Raw genomic sequence first — 19,703 nt, 5'->3', positions numbered from 1 at the left:
TATAAAATAGTATTCATGGATCTTACATGTTATGGTATTAATGGTAATATTCTTCTGTGGCTGCAAGCTCATCTTCATACTAGGAGGCATTTCTTTCTTTCTCACATCTTGTTCTGTAGAGTCTGGATGTAGACCGAGTCAAGTTACATTTTCACAGGTAGAAGTTCCCATTGCAGGCTACTTTTGTAATGTGCATGGCATTCATAAGAGAATGTCCCAGTTATACATTTTAATAGCATCAACTGCAAACATTCCAGAGTCTTGGTTCAAGGTCACAATTAAAGAGTAACTCAAACAGTTTTATAATAGCACAAGTGCAAGTACTGCCCTATTGTTTTCCCACTTGTACTTCCACATACACACAAAACGGCAACTGCTGAGTATAAACTTTTTTGTGATCTGTTTGCTGGGAGTGAATCTATAATTTTAGTTCAACATGTGTTTGTTTAAAGTTTGATAGTGATCCCTCATGTGAAAAAAAAGACCTCTGCCAGTGATAGAGGCAATTCAAAACAACTGAATGTGTGTGTAAATGAAAAAGCACAGGATGGCCAAAAAGTCTGAAGAGGATGTTGACCACATCAGAACATACTACCATCGTCATCCTAAGAAGTCTCTTTGGAAAGGAAGTCTTTGAACTCCAGTTGTGACAGATGACACTATGAATATTTAAAAAAAATATATTTACACATGTACCCATGCCAAGTACAGTTGGTTCAAGCTTAAAGGCCAGATGACTGTGGTGCGTTGCAGTTGAAGTGTTGCAGTGAGAAGATGACTTTCTTGATCATGAGGTGTTCAGTGATGAGGTAACCTTTCACTTAAGTGGGCAGATGAATACCCATAATGTTCACTAAGGGGTCAGAACATCCTCATGAACCAGTGTGATATCAAAGAGGTTCTCAAAAGTAAATGTTTCCTGCACTGTGTCATGTTGCCAAGTTTATGAGCTATTACTTTTGCTGAAGAAGCTACCATAACAGGGATTGCTTATCTGGATATGCTGTAAGAGAGGCTCTTTCATTTTTTTTTTTTTTTAATTTGTGTCAAAGGCATCAATTCCACAGGAGATAACAAAAAGCTCAATAATTATAAACATGACTGCATGGACCATAGACATTAATGCATTAAACATGGAAATAGACTGACACAACAGTAATTAAATCACTTTTACCTACAAGTGGGCTACATCCAAGGCATTAGAGTTAGCATACATTTGTTAAGTATTTGTCCATGAGTAAACAGTCATAAATACATTTAAGGGTAGAAAAACTAACAAACATTCAATCAAATTGTTTTTGCCCAAAATGGGTTATGTCCAAGACATTAGAGTTGGCCATCATTAGATTTTCTTTGGTGCATGATGACGAGCACCAATGGCAATTGCGCAAGCGAGATATTGTCTGCTAATCCCCTCCACACCTACAGAAAGGTTGAGGGCCCACTAGCCTACTCCACTTTCCAAGATTTACTTTACATCACCCAACACCAGTTCGCATTCTGTTGAGGGACTTCCAAGTGCATCAGTTCTTATTGTGACTGGGGGTAGCTCATCTTTAGGTTTTCTCCAGTCTAGAGGAGCATCATCTACTCTGTTTTTTCACATGTCTAGCATGTGGATTGTATTGTTGTGGGTTTTTGTTACGAAACTTTTTCTGCTATGCCTACTGGTACATGTAGCTCCTCCACTTTAGTTGGTCTCAAGCATCCAGTAATTATGAGACACATTTGGGGCAATGTCCACTGGCTAACATGGCATAAATTATGCCAGACGAGTGCTGCATATTCTCCTGACGAATAGCAACATGCCAATATAGTAGTCTGGATAGTGGCTGGTTGTGCACCCCTGTTAGATCCCTTTAGTTTATTCCTTCCAGATACTTTCATTTTGTAGTTATGGTAATGCATTTTATGGGTTTAGGTGCATTCTAAAGTAACCTCAAGGTATTTTGGGGAAAAGGAATGTTTGAGTTGTGTGCCATTCCATGAAGCAGTTATAGTGCATTTAAAATTGGTCACAACTTTTGACATTTGACTGACCGGAGGGTGATGTAACACCATTGCCCAGGTAACACCAATGGCGAGCCAACTTTCCTTACCTGACTATCAGTGATTCTGCTGGTAAAGTGCCCCTGTTGCCATACTATGAATAAACAGTACCACATGGTGTCATGCATTAAATGTATCAATGTTCAACAGCTCTCATTGTAAAGTCACATTTCCTGGCATTAAAGTGTACTGTTGTTGTCAGGTATTGTGAGCAAGTGTTTCATGTTGGCATTGCATTAATAACAACAGTGCAGAACACCTGAATACATGATTTAGAATAAAAGTGTCGTCCATCAACACAATCATCAGCTGGGCTGATAATGTTCTGCTGCAAAACATTCCTCAGAATTTGACAATAGTAGATGAAATGTCATACCACTCTGTTGTGATGCATAAAGCTCCAACAATGCAGTGGAGGAAAGCAGATATTTTACTCCAGATACAAAGAAATGTTCTATGTGATAATGGTGAGCCTAGCATGTACAATGTAAAGTTAATGGAACTTTACTGCTCTACAAGCCAAAATCCCCCTGCGGGTTCGGGGGTAAGAATAGGCCCACGATATTCCTGCCTGTCGTAAGAGGTGACTAAAAGGAGTCTCAAATGTTTTGGCCTTATGTGATGGTCCCCTGTTGGGTTTGACCTCCATGTCTCAAAATTTTTCCGAAGAGCGAGCCGATTGGGGAAGGGCGCCTTGCTTGGTGCATTGTGTCCATCTTGTGTTGAGAACTTTCGCCAGCTTATTCATTGTTGCATTGCAGTCCTGCCCGCTCTCCATATCTTGGGCATGGATCTGTTCCTGCATGCACTTTCTGCCATGCGATGAGCAGTGCCAGTTTCTGCACAGATGAAAACCATGGACGACATGTCACCTAAAATCCAGCACGGTAGCCAGTCCGTTGTGGTGGGGCTGCCATGTACCCTCCTGGTTGTAGCCCCCTGACAACGCAGGGATTGCTCTACTGATGCCTGCGCCGTTAACTCCCCACATATGCCAAGGAGTAGATGCCCATCTCCCTGGGGCATCGGGACTCCCGGCAATGGCCATCCTGCCAGGTGGCCTTTGCTGTGGCTGGGTGGCGCCCGTAGGGAGGGCCCTTGGTCGGAGTAGGTGGCATCAGGGCGGATGACCCGCAATGAAGCGTGGTACATCATCTCTCGCTGGTGGCACACTGTCAGCAGTCTCTAAGCATTCCAAAGCTCACTTTAAGGCTAATGTGTATGACCCCAAATCGTTACCCTCCCTGGCCACACCATGGGAGGAACGAAAGGCTATGAATGAGAGCGAAAGGTATTCACCCCGGTATCTCGTCTGTACCAGAGCTGACGGGGAATCGTTTGTGTCTGTGAAGCCTCAGTTCTTTGTCAAACATTTAGAGGACAAGTTCGGGGAGGTGGAGGGCTTGTCCAAAATGCGGTCAGGGTCAGTCTTAATAAAAACAGCATCCTCTGCCCAGTCACGAGCCTTGCTCGCTTGTACAAAGCTGGGGGATGTTTCTGTTACTATCACCCCACATAAAAGCTTAAATATGGTTCAGAGAATTATTTTTCACAGAGATCTCCTTTTACAGTCCGATGATGAACTGCGTGCCAACTTAGAGCAACGAGTGGTCCATTTCGTCCAGCGCGTCCACCGGGGTCCGAGGGATCACCAAGTTGCCACTGGTGCCTTCATCTTGGCCTTCGAGGGTGACACGTTTTCTGAGAAGGTCAAGGTGATGGTATACCATTGTGATGTCAAGCCCTATATCCCTCCCCCGATGCGGTGCTTCAAGTGTTGGAAGTTCGGCCATATGTCTTCTCGCTGTGCTTCCAGCCTTATATGTCGCGATTGTGGTCGATCATCCCATCCTGATACTCCATGTGCCCCGCCTCCCATCTGTGTCAACTGTGGGGAGCACCGTCCCCCTTGCTCACCGGACTGTAAGATTCTCCAGAAGGAGCGGAAAATAATGGAATACAAGACCCTGGATAGGCTGACCTACACTGAGGCTAAGCGTAAGTTTGAACGACTGTATCCGGCACGAATGATGTCCACTTATGCCGCCACTGTCGCTCCTGTTACAGTTCCTATAGCTGCACCACACAACGTTAGCTCTCAGAGCCAGAGAACCACACCTGCCCCCTTGATGGTGAGGGGCACTACACTCCCTGTTGCTCCTGCTCCATCTACTTCAGGAGCAACGCCCCCCCCCCCCCCCCCCCCCAACCATCGGGGACACCAGTTCCCCCTTCCCAGCCAGAGAAGCATAAGACTTCTTCGGCTCCTGTTGCCAGGAAGGGGTCCCTTGGGGACCTCCCTTCGCAAGTTCCGACCGGTACAAAAGCAGACAGTCACAAGTGGCTCAAACAACAACTGGTCCCTGGTCGTAGGGCCTCACGGTCGTCGTCCATCCCCGAGACTGACCCAGTGAAGCTCTCCCAGCATGAACGACCGAAGGCAGAGTGAAGTAAGCTGAAAAAGAAAAAGGTTCCCAAGGTTCCCGACATTGCGGTGGCACCCGTCCCACCGCTTCCTACAAGCGCTGCGTCTGAGGATGAGGTCGAGATTCTGGCATCTGCTGAAGACCTGGATCTCGCCGGTCCCTTGGATGCCATGGATGTCACTCGTGCGGGTTCTGAATCGGTGGCAGCGAGTGAACAAGCGGCTTAAATTGCCTACCTAGTCCCTTCACGCCTTCTCAGCCATGGACAATTTCATACTCCAGTGGAACTGCAGCGGTTTTTTCCACCATCTAGCTGAGCTCCGACAACTTATCAGCCTTCACCCTTTCTTCTGCATTGCTATTCAGGAAACTTGGTTTCCAACAATGTGAAACCCTGCCCTCTGTGGCTATCGGGGTTATTATAAGAACCGGGCAGCTTATGAAAGGGTGTCTGGTGGCATCTGCATATATGTCCTTAACTCTCTTCACAGCGAGTCTGTCCCTCTACAAACACATTTAGAGGCTGTTGCTGTTCGGGTGTGGACGCCACAGGCTGTTACCGTCTGCAGTCTTTACCTTCCACCGGATGATGATGTTGCGCAGCATGTCCTGGCTGCGCTGATAGCCCAATTGCCGCCCCCTTCCCTGTTACTGGGCGACTTCAACGCCCATAACCCTCTGTGGGGTGGGTCGGTGGCGACCACTATTGAGCATTTGAGCATTTATTGGCACAGCTGGATCTTTCACTTTTAAATGATGGTTCCTTCACACACTTCAGCGTGGCGCATGGCACATACTCCGCCATTGACCTTTCGATTTGCAGCCCTAGCCTCTTACCATCTGTTTACTGGAGTGTGCATGACGACCTGTGTGGTAGTGACCACTTTCTGATCTTTCTGTCACTGCCACAGCATCAGTCTTCTGGGTGGCCTTGCAGGTGGGCCATGAATAAGGCTGACTGGGACTTGTTTTCCTCCACTGCTGCTATTGGGCTTCTCTCTAGTGATGACATTGATGTGGTGGTTCAATTGGTCACCACCGGCATCGTTACTACCGCCGAATCTGCCATTCCCCGTTCTTCTGGGTCCCCTCAGCGCCGGACTGTGCCTTGGTGGTCGCCTGAGATCGCTGAAGCGATTAAAGATCGCCGGCGGGCGCTCCAGCATTACAAGTGACATTCCTCCATCAAAAACCTTATTGCCTTCAAACAGCTGCATGCGCGAGCCCGCAGCCTTATCCGCCAAAGCAAGCAGGAGTGCTGGGAGCGGTATGTGTCCACCATTGGCCTCCATGTCTCTCCATCACAGGTCTGGGCCAAGATCCAACGCCTCTATGGCTATCGGACCCCTGTCAGCGTCCCTGCGCTTTCACTGAATGGAGCAGTTTGTACAGACTGCGACGAAATTGCCAACAGCTTGGCAGAGCATTTTGCTCTTAGTTCCGCTTCTTCCAATTACCCACTGGCCTTCCGCTCCATTAAAGAGCGGATGGAACGTCGGAGCCTTTCTTTTCACACCCGCCATTCTGAATCCTACAATGCCCCATTCAGTGAGTGGGAATTTCACAGCGCCCTTGCCGCTTGCCCTGACACCGCCCCTGGACCAGATCGCATTCACTGTCAGATGCTGAAACACCTTTCAGTGGACTGCAAGCGACGCCTCCTTGACCATTACAACCATCTCTGGGTCGAGTGTGAGTTTCCATCGCAATGGTGGGAAAGCATTGTCATCCCTATTTTGAAACCCGGCAAGAGCCCTTTGGAGGTGGACAGCTACCGCCCCATTAGCCTCACCAACGTTCTTTCCAAGCTTCTCGAATGGATGGTGAGCCGGCGCTTGAATTGGGTACTGGAGTCTCGGGGCATTCTGGCTCCATCTCAGGGTGGGTCCCGTAAAAGCCGCTCCGCAACCGACAATCTGGTCCGTCAGCACCTGGTCGCTGTCTTTTTCGACATGCGGAAGGCGTACGATACGACATGGCGTCATCACATACTTTCTACGCTTCATGGATGGGGTCTTCGGGGCCCTCTGCCGATCTTTATCAGAAATTTTCTGTCGTATTGTACCTTCCGCGTGCAAGCCGCGGCCTCTCATAGTTCCTCCCAAGTCCAGGAGAACGGGGTACCACAGGGATCTGTCCTCAGTGTCTGCCTGTTTTTAATCGCCATAAATGAGCTCACTGCAGCGGTGGGAAATTCTGTCTCCACTTCCCTGTATGCTGACGACTTCTGCCTTTACTACAGCTCTACTGGCATTGCAGCTGTTGAACGTCAGCTACAGGGCACTATCCGCAAGGCGCAGTCTTGGGCTGTAGCGCATGGTTTTCAGTTTGCGGCTGCCAAGACCCGCGTTACGCATTTCTGCCGGCGCCGAACAGTCCATCCTGAGCCACGGCTTTATCTTGCCGACGAACTCCTTGCTGCGGTGGAGACCCACAGGTTTTTGGGTGTAGTTTTTGATGCCCGGCTGACTTGGCTGCCTCATATTCGGCAGCTTAAGCAGGCATGTTGGCGGCATCTAAATGCTCTGCGATGCTTGAGCCATACCCGCTGGGGTGCTGACCGATCTACCAGGCATTAATCCAGTCCCATCTGGATTATGGGAGCCTTGCTTATGGCTCAGCATCCCCATCTGCGTTGCAGGTGCTGGACCCAATCCTCCACAGCGGGATACGCCTTGCCACTGGTGCTTTCCGGACCAGCCCAGTGGACAGCATACTTGCGGAGGCAGGTGTCCCTCCATTGCGGATAAGGCGCCAAAATTTACTGGCCGCTTATGCTGCCCATGTTTTTAGCTTGCCCGGGCATCCACACTATTGTCTCCTGTTCCCGCAATTGGTCGTCCATCTGCCAGAACGTCGGCCCCGGACAGGTTGTACGATCGTGGTCCATGTCAAAGAGCTTCTCTCCGGGCTTAGAGTTTTCACTGTTCCACCTCCTTTCCAGGCCACTTTGTGTACACCCCCATGGTGTGTTCCTCGCCCTTGCCTTCGGCTCGATTTGGCACAGGGCCCGAAGGAGTCAGTACCTCCAGAGGTCTTCCGCCGCCGCTTTTGTTCCATCCTGGCCATGTATCAGGGCTCTGGCATTGTATACGCTGATGGTTCGATGGTTGCTGGTTGTGTCAGGGTTATGCGCTAACTCTAGGGGACCATTCCGAACAACATTCCTTGCCGGATGGCTGCAGCGTTTACACTGCTGAGCTGGTCGCCATCTTTCGTGCCCTAGAGTATATCCGCTCCTGCTCAGGTGAGTTCTTCATTATCTGTAGCAATTCCCTGAGCGGTTTACGAGCTCTTGACCAGTGTTTCCCTCGTTCTTGTCTGGTGATGGCTATCCATGAGTCCCTGCATACTCTTGCCCGTTGTGGCCGCTCTGTGGTCTTTGTGTGGATCCCCGGTCATGTCAGTATCCCAGGTAATGAACATGTTGACCGACTGGCGAAAGAGGCCACCAGTAAACCACCTCTGGATGTTGGCCTCCCAGAGACTGATTTGCAGGCAGTCTGATGCCGCAAAGTTTTCGGGCTATGGGACGATGAATGGCGCGAACTGACAATGTATAATAAACTCCGTGGTGTCAAGGAGAAGACAGCTGTGTGGCAGTCGTCCCTGCGAGCCACTCGCAGGGACTCCGTAGTCCTTTGCCGGCTCCACATTGGCCACTCCCGGCTGACACACAGTTATTTACTGCGCCGGGAGGACCCTCCTCTATGTCGCTGCGGGGCGGCTTTGACAGTGGCCCACATTTTGTTGGCCTGCCCCCTTTTAGCTGTGGTCAGGCAGACATTTGCGCTGCCTGATATGCTCCCTGCCCTTTTATCTGATCACCCTGCTATGGCTGGCTTAGTTTTACGTTTTATTCGGGCAGGGGGTTTTTATCATTTAATCTGAGTGTTTGTTATGTTCTTTTGTGTTGATTCTGGCCATTGGCATACAATTTTAATCTGAATTTTTAATGCGTTTCTCGGTGGTTGGCTTTTCCTTTTTTGTTTCTCTGGTCGGCCAACCACCATCACACTCTGTGTGATTTTAGTTCTTCTTGTCTGGTCTTTGTCTCAGTTTGTATTGTTCTGTGTCGTCTGTGATCTATCCTATTACTCGTTTTTATTCTCTGTGGGTGTTTTTAGTATTTGGAAAAAGGGACCGATGACCGTAGCAGTCTGGTCCCTTTAATCCCACAAACCAAACCTACAAGCCAAAACTTCACACTACCAGGTAGGTGAACAGGCTAAAGGTAAAGGGCATAGTTCAATCAGGCTTCCTCAATATCATGCTCACTTAAATCTGACTGAGAACATACAAGCCTAGGTGAAAAGTAATATGGCAAAAAACAGCAAGAAGTTTGTGCTTGCTGAGATTGCAATCTGACAAGCCACTGCAAATTTTACATGACTGACTGGTTTTGAGTTGTCAGCCATACCAAGAAGATAGCTGAGGAGACACTGATTCATGAATGACTGTAATGAGTTTTGAGGAATATATAGCTTCTGTTGCTGCCATGTTAAAGTTTGCTTCTTTTGTCATAACATAGCTGAGTTTATAAAAATTCACCTCACTAACATTGTAATGCAATTGAAATTGAGACAGAATCCTGAAATAGAATATTATTCAACTAACAGCTGAGTGCAAGTCAGGTCAATAGTTTATGAAATGGCCCATTCTCAGAACAAAAATAAACGTGGAACTTCTTCACTTATGTTGCTAAAAACCCACATCAGTTCTCACTTCACCAGCTGTGAATGACTGTCAATAATTACATTATTTCATTGAAAAAAACTGTAGTTGCTTGAATATCACAGTAGGTACGGAAGTTTCATATATTAATCACATGACAAAGCACTTTGTGCACTATCATTTGCCAAAATCTTGTTTTGATATCTCTGAGCATTTGTGAGATATGAGGATTTATGTAATTTCATTCTAGTTTTTCTCACTGATGCATGAGTTCATGATAGAGCACTTTACATACATTTCATTTTCTTGAGGCTGGAACAGACAGTGATATGGCTCCAAGTTTAAAGAATGATTCAATATATTATATTCATTTAATATGCAGCAACATGTAATCTAACATGCACCAAACATAAATTTTTCACTGCAAACTAAAAATTTCTAGCAGTAGTTACCTACTAACAAAATATCACAACAACTATGACCATTAACGAAGTGATAGGGCGCTCATCATGAATCTGACTAATTAAACTTTAAGATGTGCAAGAATGAGAGTTTAGATTGATTTCTTTAAACAGCATTTGAGAAAGATTGTAGCATGCAGTCAAGTGAACCTGCCATTATAGTGTGGTCACCTGCTGATGCACCTAGCAGATGTTGGCAACTATGTTTCCCTCCACTTGCTCCGTATTGAACTTCCAAAAATCACAAATTTTTTAAAACCCACTGTAGTTGTTGGTTGGTGTGTCTGCTTTATAAGTGGAAAGCACAGACTTGAGTTTGGTAGATTAGGCCTTAACTTATTATCAATTTAGAACTGACCTATTTCTTCCAGTGCTTTAGACAGGTTTATTTCAACATCACCAAAATCCTCTCCCAGGGTGACCAACATGAGATCATCCACCTAGAGAAAATTTTGGTGTATAGTGGAAGTTGTTTGTCTTTCATCTGTATATTGAAGAGTATAGCGGCCAGGATACTGCCCTGAGGAAGCCCATTTCTCTGTAGTCTCTGTCTACTGTGCTGTCCTTAAAACTGCATGAAGGATCTTCAGTTGCTAAAGAAGTTGGCAATTCAGGTGGTTAAAATAGAATTATTTGACATGTCACAGAATTTTTTCAGAAGTAATTTATGGTTTACAGTGCTGCATAAAGCAGACAGATCAACAAAGGCCATGCTGGAGCTTGTATGTGATTCAAAACCATTTTTGATGTACTGGATAAGACTGAGGATCTGCGAAGTGCAGCTTTCACTAGGTCTAAAACCAACATGTTCAGATATGAGTGCAGAGTCAGTTTGTGATGAAGCAAGCTAGGATGTTTTTACTTCCCCTCTTGTTTTGCCATCTGCCTGCTTTAAATTCATTTTTTCACTTTTAACTAATTAACATTAACATACATGAGTATAATTTGCATTTCCATAAAAGGAAAGGTTGGCCCTCAGTTTTAAAGAATATAACACCAGATCTAATTTTGTGCTTAGTTTTATGTATGTAATTGATTTTCTAATTTATTTTGATTATGCCTAGTTAGTATCTTTTGTTATAGGGTGAAATCAGTAATTGTTTTGTAACTTAAATTCTATTGTTGACTTACAAACAAATATAAATTCTGTACTAATTATAAACATTTGCAAAACGAAAAATTAGTAATCTTAAAGTATCTATTTGGCTCTCCTCGAAAACATGTTAACACTTAATTAATTCCAAAGTAATTAACAGTTTTGTCAAAAGTATTGTTTGCATAGCTGTATATGTTAATTTGACGATTTTAACAAATAATTTGGCCTAACTGTTGTAGTAGAAGAAACTGTTAAAAAGATAGAAGTTTTTGATGTATTCAGTTAATTTAATGAGTTAAGTTTTTATTGTAATTACTGTAAATTAAGCATCAAACAATGTGTAGTTTCAGTATCTATTATTGTGAGGATACATAAAGGCCCAATTTTCGGTCCTGAGACATTTAGTCCACAGCCAAGTTTCTGACGAGGAACCTATGTTGGTTAGAACAACAACAGTGCATCAATGTAACTGTGAAATAAGTGTAATACAATCAGGCCATGTGTTAAAACAATGACAGTGTCTGTTCCATATGTACCTCATTATTCTGAAAGAACTGTGAATTTTGAATTATGTGGTTATGTTTTTAGTGGTCATAGATATTCAAGAGTAAACTATTGTAGCAGTATGTGGATGTTTGCCTGCAAACTATTAATGAGGCTTATCAAAAGCTAAACAATAGTGCACTGACCATATTAAATGTTTCTATGGAGGGGGGGTTGTGGAAAGTGAAAGTAAACAACTTGTATCTGTCGGCTACTCATTTACAGTAGACAGTACTGCACTTCCATCCCCTATTTCTTTAGCCAATACATCAACACCGAGGGCAACAAAGAAAGAAAGAAAGAAAGCAGGGAACATTGTCACAAGTTACTTCCTTCAAGTGGCTCAGAATCATTTTCTCAAGGATTTTATACAGGTGGCTAACAAGGGAACCTCTCCATCGCATCCCCCCCCCCCCCCCCCCCTCCCTCAGATTTAGTTATAAGTTGGCACAGTGGATAGGCCTTGAAAAACTGAACACAGATCAATTGAGAAAACGGGAATAAGTTGTGTGGAACTATGAAAAAAATAAGCAAAATAGACAAACTGAGTAGTCTATTTGCAAGACAGGCAACATCCAGGATAGTATGAACTCAGGAGTGCCGTGGTCCCGTGGTTAGCGTGAGCAGCTGCAGAATGAGAGGTCGTTGGTTAAAGTCTTCCCTCGAGTGAAAAGTTTACTTTCTTTATTTTCACAAAGTTATAATCTGTGTTTTGCGACCGCACCACAAAATCGTGTGATTAGTAGATGAAAGGACGTGCCTCTCCAATGGGAACCAAAGACATTTAATCGCAAGGTCATAGGTCAACCGATTCCTCCACAGGAAAATACATCTGATATAATCTATACAACACTGGTGACGGCATGTGCGTTACATGACAGGAATATGTTGTCGACCCACCTAACTTGTACACTTGGCGAATGGGCAAAAAGATTCTTCTACCTTACCCAATTTAGGTTTTCTTGTGGATGTGATAATCACTCCCAAAAAAGTGATGAAAACACAAGAGTTTGTCACATAAACTGCAACAAATTAATGCAACAGTTTCACAGTCACACAGTTTTCCCTGTGCTCTGTCAAAACATATGATTGGTTTCGATGCTTGTTTAGGTGTAACGTCCCCATACTACGATGCAGTTACCTTACATCGGATGGACAAATAATAATTGTCTGAAAATAAAAAATTAAACTTTTCACTCGATGGAAGACTTGAACCAAGGACCTCTCGTTCCACAGCTGCTTACGCTAACCACAGGACCACGGTGCTCCTGAGCTCATATTATCCTTGATGTTGCCTATCTTGCACATGGACTACTCAGTTTGTATATTTTGCATATTTTTTCCATAGTTCCACACAACTTCTTCCTGTTTTCTCGATTGGTCTGTGTTCAGTTTTTCAAGGCCTATCCACTGTGCCAACTTATAACTAAATCTGAGGGGGGTGTGATGGGGAGGTTCCCTTGTAAGAAGAGATATTGGATGGTAATTCTTAGGTTCTTTGTTTCCTGTGACAGGTATAAGGATAGTAATGACTTGAGCTTTCCTGCTGATTCTAGGGATCCTTCCAGAGCATAAGCAGTTATTAAAAAGATTTAAAATTCATTTTAATGTTTCGGGTCTGAAACACTTTATTTGCTCATTCCTAATGTCATCCAAGCCAGCAGCCTTTTCTGTGTTACACTTACTACCTGCCCTCTGCAGTTCTTCCAAATAGTAAGGTCTAGACAGCTAGGTAACAGAAGTACACATGTTATTAGATTTTGGCTTGATGTTTTGGTTGTCAAATTTACTCTTTATTAATAGTTGATTGGCAATATCATTGACTGTCTATGTTTGCATGTATCATTATGGAGGCATCTCAGAAGTTTCCAGGCTTTTTGACTGTTTTTGCTGAGATCAGTTTCTTCCATAAGCTTGACTCTCTGCCCCTACTTGGCAACTGATACTGATTTGAGTAAATACAATCCACAAGATGATGTTTCTTTGTCAAATGGGTCTTGTTCAAATGTTGAGTAGTAGTGACTGAGGTCTGATGCTATCTTAAGGGCAGCCCTTGCACATGTGTAATTCAACATACATGAGGGATGGACATCTTAGAACATTTGTTCACAGCACTTATGTATTAGTTGTATTGCTCAGAGTATGGACTAATATGCATTACCTCTTGATCAAGGAGCAAGGAGAGATTTAAACTTCTTCCAGTTTTTTCTTTTTTTAAAAAGTAGTATCTGCGGCAAAATGAATCATACTGTGGATGTATTGCAGGCAAAATCTGATGCAATTGATCTGTGTTGAGACTTAGGAATCGGTGAGCATACTGACTTTATGCACAGACATGTGATGGTGTTGCTGGAAAATATAAGGTCAGGATTGTATCCACACTTTCTTAGAACACTGTTGAAAGGTGGTGGCAATTTACTATTGGGTATAAGTGTCATAGACCTGGAATCTGCCCAATTCACTACTGTGACTTCATGGTTGTCATCTTCACTATAACACCAAATGGTACTATGGGAACAGAAGTTGACAATAACACATTTAGCTGGCTAGCTATGGAAATTATTAAATTATAATTGGATTTTAGGTTGGAAGTGTGCTGTAAAACTAAAGGTGCACACATTGAACATTTATAAACAAAAACAAGGTTAGTTTACCTACAATTTGATGTATGATTTGTGGTAAATAGTCTAAATTAAACTGTTATAATATACCACTCCAACTGGAATTTTCTTTTATGGACATCCTGTAAACTAACAACAGATTCTGCTTGGTACTAATCTTTTCACACTGATAATTATGAGAATTACTTATAGATTATTTTATACATGTATACTGGGAGAAAAATAGCTATGTTGAAAAAAGTTGTCAGCCTCCATAGCTGACTGGTGAGCATGGCTAACTGCTGTGCGGAGGTTCAATTACTGATACAGCTAGGGATTTTTCATTGATGGGAGGAATGCAATGAGATGACTCAGTCTTGTGATGCCAACTGAGGAGCTAATTGATTGAGAAGTAGCAGCTCCAAGGTCACGAGAGTCGCCAAAGCCCAGGATAGCTGTGTACTGACTCTATGACTCTATGTCCCTCTTATACTAAAAACTAAACTCCTCTCGAACAGGCCATGAAGGCCCAACAGTACCGACTGGCTGCCGTGTCATTCTCAGCCCACAGGCGTCACTGGATGCGGATCTGGAGGGGCATGCAGTCAGCATACCGTTCTCCTGGCCGTATGGCAGTTTCTGAGACCTGAGCTGCTACTTCTCAATCAAGCAGTTCCTCAATTTGCCTCACAAGGGCTGAGTGCACCCTGCTTGCCAACAGCACTCGGCAGACTGGATGTCACTCATCCAAGTGCTAACCCAGCCCGTCAGCGCTTAACTTCGGTGATCTGATGGGAACCAGTGTTACCACTGCTGCAAGGCCATTGGCTGCTGTTTTTATACAAAATTTCAAAAAAGCATTTATGTAACTTTACATGGACATTTTGAAAGGTCTTTGTACTGGCAAAGATGAGAATGTTTAATAAAACATTACAGGTAGCATTTACATCTAAATATTTTGATAAATTGCGGTTGTGCACAAGAAGGATTCTCTTATTTTGGTTTTGAATATCTGGGGTTGTCAATTTACTGTTAATATCAAGCCCAAGCAAAGAACTGTATTACACATTTTCAATAAGGGGAAATAACTTTCTTTAGTCACAAGTACACTGCAACATTAAAGGGAGAAAAAATTTCAGGGATTTGTAAAAGATGACCCAGTTAAACATTTCAAAGTGACTTTACAAGATCCAAAAAGGGAAAAACTTACCAGGGACATGTAGTAGATGAGAATTTCAATTCTTTCCTAAAAAATTTCTTCCAGCATTATGAATAGAACTCTCTTTTACAATGTGCCAGGGACAGATGCAGTGGAAGCTGAGAGAAGGGATGGCCCACATCAGGAATGAAAATATCTTGTGCCACGAAGAGAGAAAGACTAACATAACTCTAATCAAGAGTAAAAAATTCACTGCTACAACTATTGCAAAGTTAGTCATCATTTCACTAAGACAGCAAAAGCCGTTTACTATGCACATAAAAGTAAGAATTCCAACAATGGTATGCTGTGGAGTCAGGATGGTCCAAGCATTACTGAATCCATAAATTTATAGGATGATGTTGCAGGAAGGCTATCTCGGCAGTGATCACAGTGAACCAGCTCCTCAGCCATCATGGAATTGTAATGGCAATGGGAATAACAACAGATTTATTTAGTAGAATTCATGCAGATGATGTGATTGGCACCCCAGTGGTCGTGTTGGCCCTAGTGGCAATGTCAATTGCAAGAAAAAAAATGTGGCAGCCCCACTCAGCAGGACGTGATGGCAAGGCTTTATGTCATAAACATGACTCCTGTGGTACCATGTCAGATGCTGATGCAGCACTGTCAGCCTATCACTGGCATGCTAAGTGGCAGTGTAGAGAAGAGGCACACTGCACCACAAAACTTGGGGTGCTGATGTAGGATACAGCATTAGCAGCCCCTCAGATACAGGTCTGCAGCAGCAGAGTGCCTGCACATAAGGCAAGAGGGGGTTTTGCAGCAAGTCAGGTATGGATGGCACCCAAGTATAGACTGTGAACCAAGGATCCCTGGAAGGTGCCCTGAAGTTGGTTTATGGTAGCCAGCCAGGGCTCCCAGCTGGAAGGCACCAGTTCAGCTCCTAGAAGCATCAGGGCGAGGTGTGAACCACTGATCTGTGGCTGGTGGAGACAGTGTCTAGTAGCTGAGCATGTACGACCCACCTTGGATCAACAGTCGGTGCGGATTATTTCTCAGTGTGGGCTGTTGTTGACAACAGATACTGCAAGGGTGGAGTGGGTGGTATTTATGCACACTTGACCCAGCTCTGTTACGACAGGATGTCATTTTTGGTCATGTAGGCCAGAAGCAACACAGGACCTGATGCAGGCATGGCATCATCCAGGTCACCACTGTGACAACCTGGTCCTCACACCTTGCTTCGTTGATAAGATTCGAGGCCTGGCATTAGGTGGCAGGGCTTGATGTGTGGTAAGCGAGTTCAGTTCATTGGTGAGTGGAGACTTTTGCTGTGTCAGCTTAGCACTTTTCCAGTTCTGACAGCAGAATGTGTTGGGCAGCTTTCTGACTCACCTGGCCTCGGGTTACAGATGACAGTTTTGAAAATTAGTGCTGTAAGAGAGGCAAGAACAATTTGGAGCATTATTCTGAATGAAATGAATAAATTTGACAAGACAGATAACATTAAAGTCCCTTATAACAGTATCCTGAGGCAGACAATGTTAAATTCAAATGAATTCTTCTAACAGCAGCTGGGAGCAAAGTGCAAAAAGCAGTCCATCAAAGGCAGATCTGTTAGCTTTACTTAGAGTGGCATTGCATAGTCTACCATCAGTCATCAGTTTTGTCATATCTTGTGTTAGGGAGATTATAACATTTATTACACCAGTAAGAAGCAGTAACTCTTTTGGCTATGATGATATTTCAACCAGAGTACTAAAATCGTACTCAATAATATCCCCTCCAGTTACCTTTGTAATCAGTCAATAAGTCAATACGTATTTTGGGAAAGACTGTAACATGTAATAGTATCACCTATTTATAAAAATGGAGATAAGCAAGTGTTCCCTTATTATTGACTCATCTCCATCCTTCCCAACTTCTCTAAATTTCTTGAGAATGTAGCTCACAACAGCTCAGTTTGGCTTCCACAAAGGCTTGTCTATTAGGAGAGCTATACATGATCTCATGAACTGAGTGATGATAGAACTAAAGAAGAACAGTTATCCTGATGGTATTTTCAATGACTTGCCAAAGGTTTTGAATGTGTCAGTCACAAAATTCTTCTTGGGGAACTCAAATGGTATGGTATTAAACACCTTTCTCTTGCATGGTTGAAGTCTTGTGTTCACACAGGAAACAGGGGATCACATTATTTAAGGATACAAAATAGAATGAAGACTAAATTCATAGTGGAGAAACATTAAACATGGCATCCCTCAAGATTCTAAGCTTGGACTTTTCCTGTTCTAGATCTACAGTAGTGATTTACCTGGTGCAGTGGAAGACTCCTTAAAAACTCTAATGTTTGCTGATGACGCAAGTATATTGATAAAAGATCCAAACACATCCGTACCTGATACAGCCAAGATATTAATGGAACCATGTCATAACTGGTTCACAGGTGGTGACAGTTCAAACTTGATCCTACAGAGACTCATATTATGCAATTCCAAAGAAATAAAAATACATTACAGAAGTTACAAGCACAGCTCAATTGGCATACACTGGACGAGGCTCCACATGTGAAGTTTCTGGACACCCGGATGAGTAATAGACTGAGGTGACATCAGCATGTGTATAGGTTAACCAAAAGGTTCAATTCTGTCTGCTTTGTGTTTAGAAATCTTGTCCATTGTGTTGACTTGGAAACAAGACTGTCAACATACTTGAACACTTTGAGTCAATATGGCTTTGCAGCTACAGAAGTATGTGATAAGAATATTGCACAATGTCAATAAACAACCATCTTGCAGAACCCTCTTAGGGGACATAGAGATTCTTACACTTATTGTTAATAATGAGAGTTAATAACAAGAGTGAATTTAAAATAAACTCTGATATTCGTTAGAACCAGATTATGATCCCTTTGTAAAGTTCACAATGGATTTTTGTAAGCTGGTGCAAAAGGCTCTAACACTTTACCAATTGATATCATACCTGAAATTATAGAACCCCAGATATTCAAAACCAAAGTAAAAGAAAACCCTTTAGCCATTCATTCTTCATTTTATCAGACTACTAGTCTTTTATCTGTGTCTTCATCCTTGCATGTGAGTCACATGCGTTGTACACATCTCCTCCTCTCCTTTCTGTGCCCATTCCTCCTGCTCCCCCCCTCTCTGTCTGTTCTCCCTTCTCCCTCTCTCTTCTCCCTCTCTCTCTCTCTCTCTCTTCTCTCTCTCTCTCTCTCTCTCTCTCTCTTCTCTCTCTCTCTCTCTCTCTGTCCATTCCACCACCTCCCTGTTTCTCTGTCTATTTCTCTCCACCCCCCCCCCCCCGCCCGCCCCAATCTCACTCCTTTCCACACACTCCCCCTCTCTTTCTCCATCTCCTCCTCGTCCCTCCCTCTTTCTGCCCATCTCCTCATCCTTCCCCATCTGTCTGTCCATCTCCTCATCCTTCCCAATCTGTCTGTCCATGTCCTCTTGCCCCCCCCACTCTCTCTGTGCATTTCCTTGTTCTCCTCTTCCAACTATCCATCTCCTCTTCCTCCTCCCACTCTCTCCATGCATATCCTCCTCCTCCTCCTCCATCTCTATCCACCTCCACCACCTCCTCCTCCCACATCTTTCTGTCCATTGCCTCATCACCCTCTCTCTGTCTATCTCCCCTTCTCCTCTCTGTCCACCTCCTCTTCCCACTTCTACGTGTCCATCTCCCCCTCCCCTCTTTTTCTGTCCCCCTGTCACTATCCATCCTCTTTGCCCCTACTCTCTGCTCAGTGCATGCTTGTGCATGAATACCTGTTCACATACATTCTGATACTACCCAAACAACACACTGGTCACACAGGGAATCTGAGATGTCAGGCAATACCAACCATTTTACCCCCACCCCTACCCCTTTGGGAGCTGGGTGGTATATGTAATAGATATCAATATAACTCTGATGATTTTAGTACACAATTTTGACTCTGTGAGCATGTAAACAGCTGATAGTGGTTTGTGTAAAGCTACATAAATTCTTGCTTGAATTAACTTTATAAATGGAGTTGATTCTTCTTGTAAGATAACATGCTGCATCATCACTCTCAAGAAATCAGCAATCTAGTCACCAAAATGGTTGGAATCCCAATTTGATTTTACAAAGCGTACTCTACAGCATTGGCCTCTTAATTAGCTTGTATTTATCACAAATCTCTTGCCCAGCACAAAGTTCCAAATGATTGGAAAGAAGTCTGGTGACTCCAGTATTTTGTATAAAAAGGGTAAAAGAATGAACCAGCAAAATTATGGACCAGTAGCCTTTACATCAGTTTGCTGCAGTATTCTTGAACATATTCTCAGTCTGAGTATAACAAATTTCCTTGAGACAGAAAAGCTTCTGTCTATGAATCAGCATGGTTCTAGAAAGCATTGCTTGTGAGAAATTCAGCTTGCTCTTTTCTCCTGCAGTATTATGTGAGCCATGGTTGAAGGGTAACAAGCATATTCATAGATTTGCAAAAAGAATTTGACACAATGCCTCACTACACACTGTTAATGAACATACAGAACAAGTCCCCAGATATGCGAGTGACTTGAAGACTTCTTAGCTAATAGAACTCGGTACATTGTCCTCAACAGTGAAAGTTTGTCAGACACAAGGGTGTCATCAGCAGTGCCCCAGGCAAGTGTGCTAAGACTGTTGTTTTCTGTATACATAAAT

The 19,703-nt window shown here is 43.7% G+C and overlaps 1 protein-coding gene across 1 annotated transcript in view; it reads left to right on the top strand.

Moving 5' to 3' along the window:
* LOC124787709 overlaps positions 1 to 19,703 on the top strand; it is a 169,691-nt gene that overhangs the window by 109,526 nt on the left and 40,462 nt on the right. The window lies entirely within an intron of this gene.

This window comes from Schistocerca piceifrons, chromosome 3 (assembly GCF_021461385.2).
Source record: "Schistocerca piceifrons isolate TAMUIC-IGC-003096 chromosome 3, iqSchPice1.1, whole genome shotgun sequence".
In the NCBI taxonomy this organism is placed as follows: Eukaryota; Metazoa; Arthropoda; class Insecta; order Orthoptera; family Acrididae; genus Schistocerca; species Schistocerca piceifrons.
Note: the sequence above shows the minus strand (reverse complement) of the source record. Positions and strands in the feature narration are given on the sequence as shown.